The sequence below is a fragment of the Canis aureus genome, chromosome 24 (genome assembly GCF_053574225.1).
Source record: "Canis aureus isolate CA01 chromosome 24, VMU_Caureus_v.1.0, whole genome shotgun sequence".
NCBI classification, from domain to species: Eukaryota; Metazoa; Chordata; class Mammalia; order Carnivora; family Canidae; genus Canis; species Canis aureus.
The window spans coordinates 37,814,496-37,832,438 of record NC_135634.1 but is presented as its reverse complement, the minus strand read 5'-3'; the positions used below and the strand labels follow the sequence as shown (position 1 = coordinate 37,832,438).

At 42.7% G+C, this 17,943-nt stretch overlaps 1 protein-coding gene and 1 long non-coding RNA gene across 3 annotated transcripts in view; both read right to left on the bottom strand.

Annotated features, from left to right (window-relative positions):
* The window catches only part of LZTS1 (leucine zipper tumor suppressor 1), a 51,322-nt gene extending 51,065 nt beyond the window's left edge, over positions 1-257 (bottom strand). For both annotated transcript variants that reach the window (XM_077868942.1, XM_077868941.1), the window contains exon 1: positions 70-257. The gene's annotated coding sequence lies outside the window, so the exon portion shown is untranslated. The remainder of the gene's footprint in view (positions 1-69) is intronic.
* A 4,649-nt stretch (positions 258-4,906) lies between these two features.
* LOC144296088 (uncharacterized) overlaps positions 4,907-17,943 on the bottom strand; it is a 115,726-nt gene continuing 102,689 nt past the window's right edge. The window contains exon 5 of the long non-coding RNA XR_013363217.1: positions 4,907-4,988. This is a non-coding gene — a long non-coding RNA (uncharacterized LOC144296088). The remainder of the gene's footprint in view (positions 4,989-17,943) is intronic.

Sequence of the window (17,943 nt, the reverse complement as noted above, 5' to 3'; positions counted from 1 at the left end):
GCGCGGTCGCCCCCGAGCCCGAGCGCCCGGGGCGCGGCGGAGGAGGACCCCGCGCGCAGCGCACCTTACCTGCCCCCTGCGCCTCCGGCTGGCTTGGGCATGGTTTTTTTTGGGGGGGGGTCGGGGGGCTGCAGTGGGGTCCCGGCCGTCTCCGCAGGGCTGCGGGCTCGCGGCTCCGGCTCGGCGGACCCGGCGGCGGGAGAAAGTTTCGGCCTCCGCGCGCGTCCGCAGCTCGCCCGCCCGCTCCCGGCGCGCCGGCCTCCGCGCGGGGTCCGGGAGCCGAGGGCGGGGCGGGGCGGGGCGGGGCGGGGCGGGGCGGGGCGGGGCGGGGCGCGGGGCGGGGCGGGGCGCGGGGCGGGGCGGGGCGGGGCGAGCGCCGGCGCCGCTCATTGGCCGGGCGCGGCTCGCAGCCTCTCGCTTGCTGCTCGGCGGCCTTTGTTCCCGGCTGACAGCTGGGGCTGCCCCGCACTTGGGGTCGGCGGCGGCCGCGGGCCCCGGCTCTCCGCTGCCACCGCCCGCAGACCCCTTCGGGCGGCCCTGAGCCTCTCTCCCTCCACCCGCCGGCCCTGCCCCTCCTGCGACTCTTCCCTTCTTGCTCTTGTCCCTGCCTCCTCGGTAACGCGCGCTCCGTCCTTCCTCCTTCGCGTTTCCTAGATTCATTCCTTGGCTTTCTCCTCTTCCCCTGGATCCTTCTCTTCCTTCATCCCCCCCCCTGCTCCCCGCCCCATCTTCTTACTCACCAGTTTGCTTTCCCCAGCCCCAGCCCTGCAGCCCCTGGGTCCCGGGGAAAGGCTGGATTTCCAGGTGAAAGACGGGACCAGCAGCCTAGTGATGGGCATTGCCTCACGTGCTGGGATTAAAGGCAGGAGCCCGGAACACTGGCACCCCCACTCCCAAGACATTTCTTGTTCTTTTTCTTTTTTGAGATTTTATTTATTTATTCATGAGAAACACGGAGAAAGCGAGGCAGAGACACAGGCAGAGGGAGAAGCAGGCTCCATGCAGGGAGCCCGATGTGGGACTCGACCCCCGGGTCTCCAGGATCACGCCCTGAGCCGAAGGCAGACGCTTAACTGCTGAGCCACCCAAGCGTTCCAAGACATTTCAAAGGCAAACTTTTCCAGCTCCCTCCGGGGGACTAGGTTTCGGGTGAAAGAATGAGTGGGAAATATCAGAAAGGGAGACAGAACATGAGAGACTCCTAACTCTGGGAAAGGAACTAGGGGTGAGGGAAGGGGAGGAGGGCGGGGGGTGGGGGTGACTGGGGGACGGGCACTGACGGGGGCACTTGATGGGATGAGCACTGGGTGTTATGCTGTATGTTGGCAAATTGAACACCAATAAAAAATAAATTTATATATAAAAAAAAGGAAAGCTGAGTCGTGTTCCAAGTTTATAGCTATAAATCTCACCCAGTACCTTTTTAACGCTATCATTTTCTCCACCACCCTCATTTTTAACTTCTAGCAGTTGGGCTAGGAAGGAAACCAAGTTTACAGGCTTTGGGAGGACAAAAGGCCAGTTAAATGGGGTGCTGGGTGTGGCATGAGGCTCTGGTCCTGGGTTCACCCAGGTTAATTAATTCACTAAAACCAGGCACGGCTCTACCCAGGGAATGCCAGCCTCAGCCAAGTGGAGGAGGGAACACTGAGGTGGCTGATCTCTGACTAAAAGTGGAATGAGGGATCCCTGGGTGGCGCAGTGGTTTGGCGCCTGCCTTTGGCCCAGGGCGCGATCCTGGAGACCCGGGATCGAGTGCCACGTCGGGCTCCTGGTGCGTGGAGCCTGCTTCTCCCTCTGCCTATGTCTCTGCCCCTCTCTCTCTCTCTCTCTCTCTGTGTGTGACTATCATAAATAAATAAAAATTAAAAAAAAAAAGTGGAATGAGGGAAGACAGCCCAAACAGAAGCAACACCATGTTGTTACAGCCACCCTGTTGCTCTCAATCTTGTAAAATATCTTTCCCATTTCCAGATCTGGACTCTGAAAACTTCAACTCTCAATTCTAAGCTTCCTGGAAGGAAACACAACAGACTTCCAGAGCAGAGACAGGCTCTGCTAATTATCATCTGTGTGACCCTCAGCCAAGGCCATAACCTCCTTATATCTCAGGGTTTTTGTTTTTTGTTTGTTTGGTTTTTTTTTTGGTGGTGATATTGTCGTTTATATATATTTTTCCCCTTTATGAAATGGGGAAACAACTCCTGGAATGTAAACTTCCTGAGAGCAAGGACTTGTTCGGTTTTGTTCATAGCGGAGGGACTTGATCTGTTCTGTTCACAGATGTACCCTCAGCACCTAGAACCTGGCTGGTATATCATAGTCATTCTATAACTACTTGTAAATGAAGCAATCCCTACTTTATAGGTTTGCTATGAGGATTAAATAAGAATCCTTGGCATGTGGTAAGTACATACACATGGTAGCTATTACAAGGAACATTACAACTTCTCTGTATCAACTCCAAAGGCCAGTTCAGCCTTCTCTGAAGATCACCTCTTCTTTTCCACCTTTGCATATATTTGTCCCTCAGTTTGAAAGGCTTTTCTCTACCTGTCAAAATTTGAGACCTAAAATGCTTTCCTTATTCACACCATCTTTGATCATCTCAGCCAAAACGACAATTCCTTTTTCTAGAGCTCCACGTCTCTTGTCCCATTCATATGTATGCTTGCTTGCATGGTGACTGTGACTGCAGGTCTGTCTTTCCCTAGACTATGAGCTATCTACAGTCAGACACTGGACTCTACATCCCCAGAGACAGATGTGGTGCCTCACAGGTGGGAATTTCTCAGAAACACTTGCAGAATGGATTAATATAAATCTAACATCTTAGCACTTAAAAAAAAAAAGTAGAATCTTGGAAGGTAGAATAAAGAATTATGGGATGCTGGGTGGCTCAGCGGTTGAGCATCTGCCTTTAGCTCAGGACGTGATCCTGGGATCCGGGGATTGAGTCCCGTATCAGGATCCTCATGGGGAGCTTGCTTCTCCTTCTGCTTATGTCTCCGCCTCTCTCTCTCTCTGTATGTCTCTCATGAATAAACAAATAAAATCTTAAAAAAAATAATCAGGTGGACTTCTGATTTCAGTCAAACTCATTTTTCTGTTTTTAGATGTGGAATTCCATGGAAGGAGAAAAATACTAATCCTGAAAACCTGTTCCTCATTTTGGCCCTACCACTACTACTTAAATGCTCTTGGATAAGCCATGTCCCTGACTAGGCCTCAGTTTCTATATCTGCAAAGTGGGTAGTTTGAGTGAGACTCTTTAAGGGGACGCATCCAGCACTGACATATTACGGTTCTCTGTCAGAAGCATTCTAGGTAGCATATAAAGCATGACATGTAGCTCTCTTATAATGACTGAGTTAGGCAAAGGATGCGGGCAATGCATTGGTGTGTATGCAAGGAGTGGAACCAAGATACAGTATGAAACAACAGAAGCACCCTGTGCAAGGGATGCTTCAGAGATAAAGTGGGGTGCATTGAAAATGGGGGTGGAAGTAAGGAAGCAGAATAAGGGGAGAAGAGCTGCCATGGTACAGCGTGGTGTGTGTGTGCGTGTGCGCGTGTGTGTGTGCATGAAATCCTCAGGAATGTGGACTCCAGAAGTAGAAAGCCATAATTAGCTCCCTGATTCAGCTGTTGAGTATGGTAATGCAATGACTGGGTGTGTCTGCTCCTAACACCCCTGGTGGGATTCTCAATGTGGCTCCTCTTCCTTTGTCTGTTTAAGGAGTGCTGCCCTGACGGGGCCCTGGGTATCCCATAGGAATCTCTGCCAGACTTTCCCTTGCCTGAGCTGAGTCTGGAAAGCTGGGTTAAAAGCATGTTTTTGTAAAAAAATTCCCTGCCTTCCTCATCTGTTCACCAACAAAGATTCAAGTAGTTAACCATTCGGGCTTATCATTTTGTCCTTCATCTCTAGGGCCTTAGATTGGCCACATAGGACCAGGCCCATGGACCAGTTAACCTAACACTTTCTCTGGATTAGAAGCGCCTCTGCCTTTCTCAGTGTGCTTTCACCTATTACAATGTAAATAATTGCCCATCTTCTTGTTTGTGTGTTCAACTTTTCTGTAACCTTCTTACTCGGAGACCACATCTTTCTTGTTCAACACTGAATGTCCAGCACATAGTTGATATACAGAAAGCACTCAAACAATGTTTGAAAGAATTATATTGAGAAGAGAAAGATGATGTTTTAGAGAGAGATATGAACTCAAATACAGAAGATTCACATTTCTTCTCACTTCAAATTTGTGGTCTTGTCACAATATTTCTGAGACTCCATTTGCTCATTGTAAAATGGGCCTATTAACATTTGCTCTACCTGTCTTATGGCAATGATGCAAAGATGAAGAAAATCAAGTTGAAGACGGTAAGAAAAGTAAAAAATGTCAAATAATTGTTTAACATTATTTCAAGTCTAAAAAAATGCAGATGCTTTTGTTAGATGATAATAAAACTTGACTATAGGGGTGTGCCTGGCTGGCTCATTGGTGAAACATGTGACTCTCGATCTCAGGGTTATGAATTCAAGCCCATGTTGGGTGTGGAGATTACTTTAAAAAAAATTAAAAATCTTAAAAAAATAAAAAAGCTGACTATATTTAACTGAGGCTGTTTAATCTCCAAAAGTAGGTAAGAAAATACAGTGATAGATCACTTAACTGCTACTCCGTCTCCAAGCTACCCTAGGAAAGTATAAAAAGGCTGATTTTCCTGAAGGTCAACCTAATGCCTCTTGACCTTAAAGGATGCCCCACCAGTGTCCTGTCTCCCTCCAGGATAAACAAAAACAAAAACAATCAAACAAACAACAACAACAACAACAACAAAACAGTTCTCCTGGAGTTTCCCCGGATGTGCAGTTTTTATAACCAGAATTTACATTGCTTACCTGAATGCAGCTCTTATCTCTGAAGTTTACTAAACTCTTCTTTACATTGGGAGGAACATCTCTTCTTTGACTTCTCTGAGCACTAGGAAGACAAATAGGATAAAATGCAAGTAATGTTTTTCTTTCCTAGAAAGTACTAACTGACTCCAAGGAATTGTTAATCATTATCATCAGGAGGATTATCATCCGGAACTTCATTTAGAGTACTTAATCTATATTCAGGAAACTAGAGGGCAGTTGTAGAGGAAACAAAACACCTTTAGGAGCTCTAGAGAGAACTTGCTGACATCAGAATTCCTATTCAATGATGACTCATTCACACTAACATGCTCAAGTTGCCTTAAGAAGTATATCCACTCCACTCTTTCGTTTAAAGGAAAACTGAGTCAAAGAGCGAGGTGAGAAATTTGCCCAGGTTTACTGGAGTTGGCACCCCAGGGTTTTGAGGCATGTACCCTCTAACTGCCTCAGAAACCTTGAGACTGATACAGTGCTTAAATGTGGTTTAGTTTGGTTAGTGTAGACCACTGGCAGGCGGCCTTCCTCTGAGCAGAGAGCAGTGAAGCAGCCACCTTGGCAATACAAAACCAGGGCTCAAATGGCACTCATTGGCTTCTAGTCTGAATAGGCTTTGTTCAGCCATCAGCTGACAAGGGTCATGTGATAACCGTTTAGCAAACTCTTCAATGTAAATGCAGGGTTGAACTAGATTACAGAGAAATAAGGAGGAAGTATTGTGATTTGACATGTCTTGCTCCACCCCAAATACCATTTTCAGTAGGATACAATAGGCTATTTCTAATTCAACATCCTAGCTGTGAATGGGCCTGGCCTTTCATCTGTTCTGGAATCTATCTCTTCTGTTGTTTTAACTAGTTTGCATCAAACTGTGAATTAGGAGGATGTTTCTACTTACAAGAAACAAACAAACAAAAAAAACCTGAATTAAATTGGCTTAAACAATAGGTAACAAAAATCTCATGAATTAATACATTAATAAATCAGCTTCCAGGTTAGTTCATACCATGGCCTCATAATGTCATCACAGATCAAGCCTTTGCATCTCTCTTTCTGCCATTCTTGAACTATGGGCTTTGCCCTCATGGTGCTTGCTCCATGACTTTGGTTGGATCTGCCAGTCGAGTTGTCACACCCAGAACCAATGATGGGCTAAGAAATAAAAGACCTTTGTTCCTGCATCTCTTTCTTAAGATCAAGGAAACTTTTCCTGAAAAGCTCTCAGTTGACACTAGACAGGACTAGAGGCATCATCTAACAATCATTGGCAAATTGAAGGAGACTATCATCACTGGCTTTGACCGATTGGTTGGATAGTGGGACATACCCACACATTTCACCTTTTTCTTCAAGGGTGAATAGGGAAGCCATGGAGAAAAACAGTCATTGCTTGCCTATTATGTACCTCATCTTTGCTGGACATTTTATCTAGAGTATTTTACTTAATAACCATAGAAATCATTATCTGAGCAGAGATAAAGAAATCTCAGCTCAACGTGATTAAGTAATGTACCCCAAATCCACCACTAGTAAGGGGAGGATAAAGGACTGGAATGCAGGTTCATCCAAAGCCTTTTCTCTCTCTACTGTTCCAAGCTGTCTTATTAGACTTGACTCTTCTCAGGTCTACCCAAAGCTAGAGATGCCCCAAATGAATTGAAACCTTCCAGGAACCACTGTATGCACAAGAGATAAATAGCTTTGTAGTGTCTCCAGCACCTCCATAGTGTTGCCCCCTTCCTTAGCTATTCACCTCAGTTTCTCCTTCTTCCCTCAGTTCTATACTGCCTCTTCACCTTCACCAAGGCCACATTCACTTCTCAGCTCTTGGTCTTCTTCAAACCATAATAGAAGTCTTTCAAGGATCTCCCTAAGTCCTGACCTAGTCCTCCTGAATCCCCCCTTCACACTCCACTGAAGTCCTATCAAATAGGGCATCCATATCCTGCTATTCTTTGATCCCTTGTGCACTTTGTAACTTGTGTTCTATTGTTTCACAGGAATGCATCTCATTTTCCTAGTACATGTTTCAGTGCTCAGCCCAATGCTTGGCACATGATAGGCATTCAACGAATATTTAATGACTAAATGATAGCAGAGACCACCTCTTATTTTTCTATATCTCTAATAACATTCAGCCTGCTGCTGAGCACATAGGTGGTAACTAATAGACTTTGGGCTAATTTCTCCCCAGGGCTGAGGAATGGCATACAGATGAAGAAGTTGACATGACCTTTGTCAGTTCTGAGGGAGGTCTTTGGCAAATGGACCCTGTCAAGCTCACATTTACTTGTAGCCCTGAACTCATTTAAACAAATAGAACATATGAGACCATGACTTCTGGGAAATCATTTAGTTCCCCTAAGGGGAATGCTGGCATGATCATTTCCTTTCCTCCAGGGTGGAGAAAAAAATATCAGAGGCTTTTGAGATCCTGTGTGCTGAAATTTAATTTACGACGCATTTACTCAGTCATTTCTCAGGAAGCTGCTGGGTGAAAGGGATCCTAGACAGAAAGGCCGATGCTATGCCCTAAGAATTGGTAGGATCAAGAACTAGTCTTCTGGGGTGAGAGGTTACCCTGGGCTTGGACTCCTACTGACCTGCCTGAATTTCTGTTTGAATCTTCCAGGTCACTACATGTCTCAACAAGCATTGCCATTCTCCCCTGAGGTCTTCTGGAGTTAACCTCACTCCCTGTACTTTGTGCGTCAAACTGTCTACGTGTTGACTACATATTTTGCTTTATTCCCATTACTGACTCTAGTCACCATGAGAAAGCTTCAATCTTATTGCCTCCAAAAAGAGAGGAGCTAGAGAAAGGGACAGAGGAGTGGAAGTGGTGGATGGCTGTCTCAGGTATTCTCTGAGGTTTATTTCAGCATTCTTTGACTCTTTTTAGCTAAGTTTGCTGGAAACAACAAAGAAGGACTGTTGCAGCAGTGAGGTGAGCATTCCATCCAGAAGAGGCTTTTGGTAAACTTTGAGGGGTTTTGCCTTCATGAAATAATCATGGCAAAATGCCAAATAGCATCAGTTTCTTGGATGTTTTCTAGTACTAGTGCCTACTCCATTGTGCTTATCACAGCACCTGTCATACAGGAAACCCCTTTAATTATTATTTTCTTTGCCACCCCCCGCCCCCCAATCAGAAACCCAGCTAGGTGACCTTGGCCAAGTCTTCTGCCCATATCCTCAGTTTCTGGCACTTGTGAGTGGTATTGACAATATAATTCCACAGGGAGGGACACACACACACACACAAATATAGAGCAGATTCAAATGCATTTACTAAAGTTTTAGGGGATACTGTAATTGCTATAAAATGGAACACGGACACTAACAGCTTTCTATTGCTTCCTTCCCAGCTCCACTTCCCACTCTCTTTCCAAAAGTCTTTGAATTTTATCAAAGAATATAATCTAATGAATGAGGCAAGAGTAAACTTTCTAGCACTATCAGTGGATAGAGGAGGTACTTGGGAAGGCAATAAGACTTCATCTATCCTTGAGTTTCCAAGGTTAGGTTCCCAGCAAAGCTGGAATGTTGAGAACGAAAGAGCTAGCTGGAGGTTAAGGGGGAGGCAGCCAGAGGACCCTGTCCAAAATGGCAGCTTGAGAGGAAGTAGCCGGCAGCCTGTTCTGGAACCTCTCAGAGCAGTGTTTAGAATGTTCTCTCTCATTAATCCTATTTAAAGCTGAGAGGGGAGGCGGGAGTCCTGTTTCAACTTGCAGTGGTGAGGTTCCCTGCTGCCACTGCTGCAGGGCTAAAGCCCAGTGCTGGGAGGGGGAAGGGACTTTCTGGGGACACCTCGGCTGGCTCACAGCTTCTTAAAGAGTTTCTTAGATTCCCCCCACCCGTAGACCTGATTTTACTGGCCTGCCCCTGGCCCTAATCTGTGTTGAGGAAGAGGATGCTTGGTGAGAAGGCGGAAGGTGTAGGCTGGCAGGCTGGCTGGCTGGCTGTTCTGGTAATGAAGGAGTGTTGGGAGAAAGGTGAGGAACTCTCCATTGAGGTGTAGGTGGGGGAGGGAGTAACAAAAAAGAAGGGGCTCTTGTGCAAGAGTGTTTTCTGGGAAAGTGCCTCTCCCTCTGGGCATGGGGAGATCTCTAGCTGGTTTAAAAACACATTCTGTCTTTGGGGTTCTTATAAAAAAGCCAGGTCTAGGGAAAGGGGGCCTCCTTGGTCTTGACAAGGGAAGATGTGAATGAACTTACCCTTAATAATGTAAGGTCAGCATTATGCAGAGGGAGAATAGTGGACAGTGCTTTCCTCTATAGTATTATTTCTGGGAGACCAAAAGAGACTTCTTTTCCTAAATATATTCATGTAAGTGAGAATCAATACTTGCGATTCTATTATAGGTGAGACAAAATCTTCTAGTGTTGTCTGAAGATCAGAATTCATGGGTAGCTCTAATGTTTACTAGCTACATGATCATGGATGTCATTTAAGTTGATTATTTGTGAGGTGCAGAGAGCACCCTCCCACCCCACACACATCTGTCATATATATCTCACTGGACTGTCACCAAAACCAAAGCAGGTGACAATATCTAAGTTATTTTAAACCTCATGTTGGGCAGCCCAGGTGGCTCAGCAGTTTAGTGCCGCCTTCGGCCCAGGGTGTGATCCTGGAGACCCGGGATCGAGTCCCACATTGGGCTCCCTGCATGGAGCCTGCTTCTCCCTCTGCCTGTGTCTTTGCCTCTCTCTCTCTCTCTCTCTCTCTCTCTGTGTCTCTCATGAATAAATAAATAAAATCTTAAAAAAAAAACTCATGTCACTGTATACATATGGCAGATGCATGCCTTTTATTCAGCCCCTCCCACTAATGTAGTTTTTAAGCCTCTATTATTTACTTATTCCTCAAAATTCTGACAAACTTTAAGGGCCAAACACTAAAATTTCACAGGGACAAGCTTTCTCTCCTAGTTATTTCCTCTTGTCCTGAGGATCCTTTCTTAGCCTGGGCCTCTCTTAGGTTGTCTAGAAACATGCCATGATAAAAGTCAGAGCCTTTCCTAGCAAGACCAGCCAATGGTTGAAAGATCTTCATGCCATGACATGAGTGAATTGGAAGTACAATCAACCCAAGGGAAACGCAGGATCATCTAATGTCTAATGGTTTCTAAAGGCTTGGTAGTAAGACTAATGCACCAATAGGAATCCAAATTTTTAAGCTCAGGTCTAGCATCAGCCACATGACTTTATAAAAGCACTTCATTGTTTTGTATTTTCGTTTTTCCTCTCAGTAAAATGGGGATAATAAAACCCATCTTGTATTTCCCTTTGGCTTGCATGAAGGTGATGGGGGATTGTGAAGGAAAGGCTGCAAATGTGAGGTAATTTAGACTCCTGGGGCTGTCAGGCATCCTTGATAAACGCCCATTTGGCAGTGCTCTTGTTATCTTGAAGCACAGCCAACTTAACTATGATTTGCGTTAAACTCCCACAATGCCAGGCACCATCATTATTGCCTTGAAAGCAGTAAAGCAGTAGGGTTGAATATGCTATTTTAGGACTTAAAACTGAAAAGCAAAAAAAAAAAAAAATCAATGTGAGCATAAAGAGATAATTTAACAGAATTGTACTCATGAGGAAAGGGAAGACATTATATATTAACTTCTAGTCAAGTGGAACTTGACATTTAAGTAGCAAGTGAACTCACCACAACTAAAAAACAAGTTAGCAGCCCTATTATTCCCAGGCAGGGAGAGAGTGAGAGAGAGCGAGAGAGAGAGGGAGAGAGTGAGAGAGAGAGAGAGAGAGAGAGAGATGAAAACTATCTCTAGGATGTCTAGAGGGATTTGAGGAAAAACAGTCTTGCTTTAGAACGACAGAATCTTGGCCTGGACATCAGAAGACATGGTCCTTCATGATTTCTTTTTCTTCCTCCAGAGAAGAGATTTAATATATTTGTAGAGCACTTTATACTTTTGAAGTGCAAACATTATCTCATTTGATCTTTACCAATCTGTTAAAGTAGGAAGAGCAGGTATTATTAACCCCACTTAACAGATGAGAAAATTGAGGCTTGGCAAGACTAAGTTGTATACTTAACAAACCACAGAATAAAAACAGAAGCCACTTCTTTCTTTGGTTCACATTCTTGACATCAAAACTGAAAAACACCCTGTAATTAGAATTTCATAGAATTTGATGGGGATAAAAATTATCCTGTCCAACTTCTCACCCAATGTAAGACTCATAACTACAACACACAAAGTACGTAGTTAATGAAATCTGCTTGTTGATTTATTTTATCAGAAAGCTCACAGATCATTCTATTTTTGATAAGCCATTCTATTTTTGACACTAAATGTTGGGGGAATTTGGTGAAATTAAAATAAAAATCTCTCTCCCGGAATTTCTGCCTATCATTTAATGGTTCATTAAATGTTGAAGCTTGAACAGAGCTTAGAAATGATGAAATGAGGGATGCCTGGGTGGCTCAGTCGATTGAGCATCTCACTCCTGATTTCAGCTCAGGTAGTGATCATAGGGTTGTGAGATCAAGCTTCACATAGGACTCCATGCTCAGCACAGAGTCTACTTGAGATTCTCTCTCCTTTGCCCTCTGCCCTCCGCTCACCCTTCACTCATGTTCTCTATCTAAGTAAATAAGAATATTTTTTTAAAAAGAAGAAGAAGAAGAAATGATGGAATGATGGCTCCAATGTAAGCAGCAAGTCTACCATGAGTTGGAGAGTGAGCTCTGGCTCTGATTGCTAGTCTGGTTTACTTATCACCAACACCATGCTAATTCTGCTCACTTGAGGCCTTAATAATCCTATTCCCTCTTCCACATGAAAATCTTGCAGGTATTTGAAAACCACAATCTAGTGTAAGGAGTCCACAATCTAATGGAAAGGAGTTTCTTCCTTTCCAAATTTAAGGTTCCCATTTTACTTTACCATTGCTCATACAATGTGATTTTCTGATTTATTCAAGAAACATTTCAAAAATATTTCAAGTATTTCTTTTTTTAAAGATTTATTTCTTAAGGAGAGAGGGTGTGGGGGGAGGGTCAGAGGGAGAGAATCTCAAGTAGACTCCCCAGTGAGTATGGAGCTCCACACATGGGTCTCATGACCCATGAGATTATGAACTGACTGAGCCACCCAGGTGCCCTTTAAGTATTTCAACCATTCTCATCACTGTGCTAGGTACTAGGGACAGAGCATTGGACAAGACAGATATGTTCTTGTCTTCTAAAGCTTCAAGTTCAGTGGGAACTATGATCCTTGAACAAATAAAATAAGATGTAGCAAGGTGCTATAGGAGGTACATGGATGTCTAGGAACTATGTTGAGAAGGACACCTAACCTGTGCTGCTGCTAGCCATCCTTGTTGCTGTGTGCCCACATGTCTAGGTAAGATCTCTATAAACTGCAGAGCCCTGGAGAGCCACATTAATCCAAGAATTTATTCAAGGCAGAGTGCAGTAATTCTCCTCTCTCTCTCTCTCTCTCTCTCTCTCTGTGTGTGTGAATGTACTAAACATCTGTTAAAGAAGGTAAGATTGAGTTTGCTTTTACCAGATGCACTGAATTGAGGTCTCTTCAAGTCTATATGATCTACTGTCTAGTCAGATCTGGTTAATTTTTTAAATTGAAGCAAAGCAATTCACAATTTGCTTGTATTACATTTCATCTTCGTAGTTTGAGTCCAGGATCATAATCTATAATAGTCTCTTCTTGTCTCTATTTCTATTAACAAAGATATGTTTGCGAGAGCTAGAAACTTGTTCAGGTTATCCTAGTTTATGAGAGTTTATTGTAAGGATAAGAATAGCTTCTGCAGACTCCCAGCAAGGGCTTTCAGAGGAGGGAAGAGGAGGTGACCAGAGCAGCCACAAACGGAGAACAACCCTGGGGACCCATCTGCCACATAAGTATTCTCACTCCCCTACCTCTTCTTCCTATTCTACTCTCTATTCTTTTCCTTCTTATTTCTGCCTATGGTTTATTTTTATTTTTGATTTCTTCCTGATGCCTTTTCTCTGTGTCTTTCCACTTCTACCCTATTTGTCAACTACATTTGCTGCTTTTGGACACCCAGAAGATCTGATTGAGGCAGTCATCCCTCTCAAGAATCAAGTGTCCATATGGCCCCGGTTATTTAGATCAGGTTCTGTCCCTGACCTAATCATCTTTAGGCAGGATTGTGGCATTGTGTAGGAACAAGCACTCTTAGCTACACATAAGCAATCTCTCAGAAGAGGGATGTAGATATGCAGACCCCAGAGCACAGTCTCTTAAAGGCACTAAAGGTGTCTGAGTGCCTCACAATTATTTCCTTACCTATACAAGGAATTAATTCTCTAAAATATTTGTTTTCTGTTTTCTGAGTTTTATCCATTCATGTCTCAATTTCAGACCTGGTACCTCCTTTACAAAATGAGCAATTTCACTTTTCCTCTTCACGTGTGTGTTGAAACCCCAACCACCTGTCACTTGAACCAGAAGAGATTTATTATTTTTAATCTAAATGATGCTTGTTATGACAGGAATGTCTTATGCATCAACAAAGATACCATCCGAACTTATGGGAGAACTGGCAGGCATTTGGTTTCTCTTCTTGTCACTGAATCCAGCCTTTGAAGGACAACTGGGAAGGGATACTCAGAGGCTGGCTCTCTGAAGAGATGGAGACATGTACAACTTTCATCTCTGTGGTTAGCTATTCCAACACTCTGTTTGGGAGAGCTTTATAGTTTCTGCAAAACTTGAAGACTGCCATTAAAAATGGTAGTTGGCCAAGTGTTCATTGGCTGCCTACTTTGAATGTGGAATACAATTACTCTTCCAGTTGCTAGCAAGGAAAGAATGAAGTTCTTCATAAAATCTGAATGTGGTTATATACATTATGATATATGTTTAGGTCAATAGGGCAAGAGAAGTCCTTCAGATATGAAATTAAAATATCCAAAGATAAGTGTGTCTGCAGAGTATCAATATACTCCTATTGTGTGTCCTACCATCTTCAACATGTGAGAATTTCCTAGGAATGCAAATTCCCAGGCTGGTGCCATCTATTGAAGGAGGTCACACTTACTGAATCAGAAACTCTGCTCTGGAGGCCACAAATTTATGTTTTATTTATTTATTTTTAAAGATCTTATTTATTTATTCATGAGAGATACACAGAGAGAGAGAGAGAGAAAAAAAGAGAGAAAGGCAGAGACACAGGCAGAGGGAGAAGCAGGCTCCACGCAGGGAGCCCGACGTGGGACTCGATCCCGGGTCTCTAGGATCATGCCCTGGGCTGATCATGCCCCAGGCGCCCAACAGCTGAGCCACCCAGGGATCCCCCCAATTTATGTTTAACAGGTGGTTTTCATGCATGCTCGGTCTGAGAATCACTGCTTTTAATTTGAGAATCAGGGCCCCTTTTATTTTTGCAAATATTGCTAACCAGGGCAAAAGTCAAATAGATGTACATTCGAGATGTTTACAATGGCAAATGACAAAACTGTGTGTGTGTGTATATATGTATGGTATGTGTATATATATGTTAATACAGTATATTTATATGTAGATATTTCACATATAATTCTTTTTTTAAAAGATTTATTTTTATTTATTCATGAGAGACACAGAGAGAGAGGCAGAGACATAGGCAGAGGGAAAAGCAGGCTCTCTGTGGGGAGCCTGATGTGGGACTCGATCCTGGGACCCTGGGATCACGCCCTGAGCTGAAGTAGGCACTCAACCACTGAGCCATCCAGATGTCCCTATATTTCATATATAATTCTTATGTATATTTCATATACAGTTGACCTTTGAACAACATGAGAGTTAGAGGTGCCAACCCCTGAGCAGTTGAAAATCCATGTGTAACTTTGACTCCCCAGAACTTAACTACTAATAGACAACTGTTGACCAGAAGCCTTACTGATAACATAAATAGTCGAATAACATATATTTTGTATGTTATACATATTAATTATATACTGTATTCTTACAATAATACCTAACTTTAATTTTTTTCCAGTATTTCTAGGCTATGCAGTTTATGTGCAGGTTTTTTTCAAATTGTTGCAAATCCCCCCCAAATTTTTCTACTATGCTTATTGAAAAAAAATTGTGTATAAGTGGACCCAGGTAATTCAAACCCACTTTATTCAAGGGACAACTGTATACATTTCATTATGAAATTATTTTTCATAATATGTGGAAATATAAAATATAAAATGTATTTTCCCTTATAATATTTATAAAATTATATTTTGTATATCACACACACATGTGATATATGGATATGTGAAATAAGCTTTGTAAACTACCGTGCAATTTGAAGATGATATTCTTTGGGGGTTTGAATAGCACCATTCTTTTCTACTCTGCATCATACCCAGTTGTCAATAAGACAAAAAAAGAGTAGCTGTGGCTGAAAAATTGACACACCACCTTTATTACTAACAAAAACCAGATTGGAGAATGTGGATTGGGTCAGTGGTCAAATGTAATTCTTAATATACAAAGAAGCCCTTCTGTGGGGACATGAAAATCAAGAATGCCACACTTCACATTAAAAGAAACACCAAGAATGAGGATGAAGCATTTCTCCCCAACAACTCTAGATGTTCAGCCATTAAGTTGAGTCAACAAAGAATATGGCCCTCTTTGAGGCTGGAGATCAGCACTAAAGCAGGGCAGTTGTGTTGTCCCCTCAATCCCCACTTCCCAGGGACCAGCTAAGGCTTCTTTGAGGATCTTCCTGGGAACCTCTTCAGGTTAGTTTAGTTGATCCCTGAAGGCTCTGAAATGGGTGAAAACAGCCTCCTTGTTAAATAAAGCCAAGACTACTTGGTACTCACAGTTGAAAACTGACTCCCTTTCTTATTCCAAATTATATCTAACCACGTTTTCCAACATAGTATATCAGGTTTTTCAATGAAATTAAATGACTCACTAAGATCTTCCAATTACAAACTGTATAAAGACAATTCAATAATAAAATGTCAGCTATTTAGGAATGTCTCAGATTTGAATATAAATATCCCTTATTATCAAATTCCCAGAGGGAATTTAAAGTTCAAAGACTAAATTTCCTTGCCAAGTCAAAGTTCAAAGAAACTAATCTCCATAATCAAATTTACTTGCTTTTATGGGTTAAAGTTCAAGGAAATAAAAGTCTAAAATTCATCAACTTCAATTTCTTATTGTGCTTTGACTCAGAGAACTTCCTGATGGTTGGATCAAACTAAGATTCCTTAAGCAGCTATACCCTCACTACAATTCCTTCAGGGCCTCAGGAGTTTTCTTAATCCAGCGTCAAGCCTCACATACCTCACTTTTAAAGAGCTTGATTGTTTGATAGAACAATTAATTATTACAATACAGACTTTCTGTATCGCCAAGCTCCAGACAAATATTCTCTCCTTGACCAATCTCTGTTCAGGGTCCTCTGAGCTCTTTTCAACTAAGCTTGGTCCTTGGGCATGTTCTCAAGAGTTCAGATTTAGCAAGAATCCTGCTAGTCAGTTTATCCAGAATCCCTCAACCTTGATTTCTGATCTCTCACTCCTGATATTTATTCAGATTTTCATCCTATATTACCATCAGGTGACATCTGATCATCCTGGCCAGACTTCAGCAAGAATCCTGTTAGGATGATTTACAAAATCTCCTCTTATCCCTGATGTTTCCTGTTAGTAACTTTCCAACTGTTGGCCTCTATTCTGCTCCTTGGCTATTATTAATCCCCACTTTTTCTTGTATTTAGAATTGAGCCCAATCTCTCTCTCCTATGGCAAAACCCCATTGTAGTAATCCCTGAACCTGTAATAAACTTCTTTAATAAAGTTCCCTACCATTCTTTGACAAGTACCAGAATGAATTTTTTTTTCCCTCAATACCTTGGCCCCACCACAAGACTTCGTACATGCCATTTTGTTCTGAAAACTCAATGTCTTGCCCTATGCACCAAATAATGAAGTCCCTCGTTGGACTCAATCAATGGTACCACTCCTGACGCAGATAAGGGCAAAGTCATAAGAACGGCTCACATTTGTGGGCAAGTGAGTTTTCTAATTTCCTGAATTATGAACACATACCCAACTAGTAACAGAAAACGTCAGTCTGAGTGAGGACTCCTCACCACTCTCCTCTTTCTCTCCAAGACATAAAACCTAGCATGGAGTAGAAGAGAACTGCAATTCCCCGTAGGCAGCTGATTCTTGAGAGGACAAAAGGAAGAAATGAGCTGAGCTGAGCATTCTTAGTTTACTATCTTTAATTTCACTAACACAATTAAATTATACCTCTTCCCCTGGGAAGTGAAAGGTAGAGAGAGAGTAGGAGTATCACACTTCTCTGTGGAAGAAGCATCTAAAGTGAGGAGGAATTATCCACTATCCATGTGAGAGAAGTTATATTACATAGGATTATAGGAGTGGTGTTTGATAAATCTACTATGCAATCTAGTACCTAAACAGAGTCCATTCCTTCTTTCTTTAGCTTTTGCTCTAGGAATATATTAAAAATGAACAAATCAACAAACCCTTTACATTGTTATGCTTGCTTTTTATAAGCTATCCAGTTTATTCTACCTCTAAACCTTCTGCCATTCCTACCACTGCATAATTCATCTCTGAAATAGTTAACCATCAGAATGTTTTCCCTTAAATCTAACAATACCTACGGCTACCTCACATCTCATAGAGTATCTTGTCCTTTTCAGTTATGCAACCTGCTTCTCAAACAAGATGGTAAACTGGGCAATTGATTTTCCACATGGTGCCAAAGCATTAAGTGAGAGAAAGAATAGTGTTTTCAACAAGTGTTGCTGGAACAATTGGATATCCACATGCAAAAAAATGAATTTGGACCCCTATCTCATATCATACCAAGAAAAGGAACTCAAAAGTGATGATAAATTTAAATGTAAAAAATGCAGGAGGTGCCTGGGTGGCTCAGTTGGTTAAACCTCTGCGTTCAGATCAGGTCATGATCTCAGGGTCCCGGACTGAGCTGTATGCGGGGTTCCCTGCTCAGCAGGGAGCCTGCTTCT